This window comes from Lagopus muta, chromosome 2 (assembly GCF_023343835.1).
Source record: "Lagopus muta isolate bLagMut1 chromosome 2, bLagMut1 primary, whole genome shotgun sequence".
Lineage (NCBI taxonomy): Eukaryota > Metazoa > Chordata > Aves > Galliformes > Phasianidae > Lagopus > Lagopus muta.
The window spans coordinates 12751515-12754068 of record NC_064434.1 but is presented as its reverse complement, the minus strand read 5'-3'; positions in this window follow the sequence as shown (position 1 = coordinate 12754068).

Sequence of the window (2554 nt, the reverse complement as noted above, 5' to 3'; positions counted from 1 at the left end):
CATCACTGACCAGGGAAAAAAATCACTGGATATCAATGACAAAATTTGTTCCAGGTAAAATAAAAGCAAGGCAAGTAAAGAAAGATAACAATTTCTCAGAAGATGGCAATGCCTCAAGGACCAAAATGTATGTTAGTCACTCTGAAGGTAGTGACTCCTGTTTATTTCCATGGAAAATACACCAGATACAAAGAACACAATGACATTATTTGACTGCACATTCTCAGCTACAAAACATTTATTTTCAACACAATCACTACCATTAGCAGTGCATTTTTACTAGTCATGAACAAGAGCCTTCATTCCATGCTTGCAAAATTCTGTACCAGCAGTCCAGAACTTGCTTTCCAAGTCATTGTCACTGTTCAAACTCACCACCCACTTCCTCACTGTCTTCACAAACATTGTTTGGTCTCCATAAACATTCAGCAAGCCCTCAATGAATGTCAATGAGTATTGATTTTTTGTGTGGAGAAATTAAATGTCACACGAACCTCTGCTTCATACACACTTTCACTTCAGACACTAAACTATCAGGCTTCTTTGTTGCCATCTGTCATATGGCAGCAACATTTAACAGAATGTTGTAGGAAAATTTTGTGCCATACCACCATCATCCTCTTCTGACATTGTAAGCCAACATATCAAAAATAGGAGGCAGTACTTTTGGAGCAGCTATTGTAATTATGGATTCATTCCAGTGAGAGTTGTGGAAGGGAAATAAGGTATGGAAGACTTCTGAGGAGCATAAATGCAGTTGTTGGATAAACTGCACAGGAGAAAATGTAAACAAAGATTGCAACTTGAGTAGTGGCAAATAATACAGAAATGGCATCCATTGGTTGGGCTGTAAGAGTGATCATGTCCCAGAAGTAAATTTAATTTATGATAGGAAGTTAGCTTTGAGGGCTAGATTCTCCACTCACTATCACTGTCCGAAAGCTGTAATTTAGATCACATTTATTTTAAGTATCGTGGAGGTTGTCATGTTTTTGTCTGAAGTAGGCTTTTCTGGTATTCCTACATTAATTTGATTGAAACTGAAATCTAAATGTCCTCTCCTTTCATGCTGGAGGTTAAATTATGGGATTAAGAAAGGTCTAGCTGAAACAAATTTGTGACCATGAAACATGCAGTGTAAGAGCTACAGCATGCTTTAACCCCTATACAAAAAGAGATCGATAACCTTGTAATAAATGCAAAGCAAGACCTGACAAATTGGCAGTTATAGAGCAGCTGTCTAGATTAAATTCGTTCTCTAGCTCAGCATAAAGCACATATAATCATAATATTATCTTAATATTATCACAAGGTCCAATGCTTATCGTTCTTTGGAGATAGGAGATATCCTTCGACATGTATCCCAAATATGTGAGATCTCAGCTGTAGCCTTCTACTTCTTAATCTTCTCCAGTCTTATTTGTTATCTGAATTTTCTTTTTAAATGTCATTTTGCCAGATAATTCTATCCTATCCTCATTACTGTAAAACTAGTTTGTACTGTCTCTTATATATTCTTAGTTCTATGCTTTCTGTGTATTATACACTTCATTCCTGCTCTGCCTGTTCAGAGACACCATTCAACAACCAATACCATTACTGAGGTACATAGCAGCATGAATTCTTCCAAAGAACTTTGCCTACTTGATCTTGTACACTGAACTAGTATGACTAAATATAAATAGATGTTATATCAGACTGTAGACATAGATAACTGTAAGAATAAATAAGGTCCTGTTCTTTTTTTAGTGCAGTTGTTTTAATGTTAGGAATAAACCACGAATATTTCTGCGAAGTGACAGTTTAAAAATTCAACATTCTGATGATTCTTTCCAATAATTTTAATGTTAGATTCCAGTCATGTGACACAGATGAAGAAAAAATGTTATTTTCTCTTATATATATATATATATTTAGAATCTAATGTTAAAAAAAAGCTATTTCAATGCATTTCATTTCATATGTATTTCATATTTCATATGATCTGAACATATGTTACCTACAGTAATTACATCTCTATGGTCTATAGCTTGCTCTTCTGTATGATTCTATTATTATTCTCGGCTGTTATACAAGTTTGGACTATCTGATCTTTGTCTAGAAATTGTTTTTTCTTTATGTACAAGAAAAATATTAGCTTCAGAGAATGTAAGTTTAGCACCAAAGACTTATTAAATCTTTTAAAAGTTATTTTATGATTCTTTTCCAATTTATAAAGGCATAATTTATTAACTAATCTCAGATTAAGTATCAGAATGGATGGCTATCAGGTGATAAAAAACTTCTTGCAAAGTTAAATTTACTTCAAAGATATTTCAAATAAAAAAATAAATAGAAGCAAAAAAATCAAGTCTACTCAGGTAATTTCTTGTGTTAGAAATAGAAAGAAAGTGTGGGACTGTGGGTGGCACCACCACAGAATGTAATGATTGATAACTTCTTTACTTATTCACCCGAAGTAATATATTAAGGGTAGCACTGAGAGCAAGGGTTACATCCTATATTAAATACTGCTTCCTTTTGTTCAAACCATAACAGATTGAATATGCAGCAC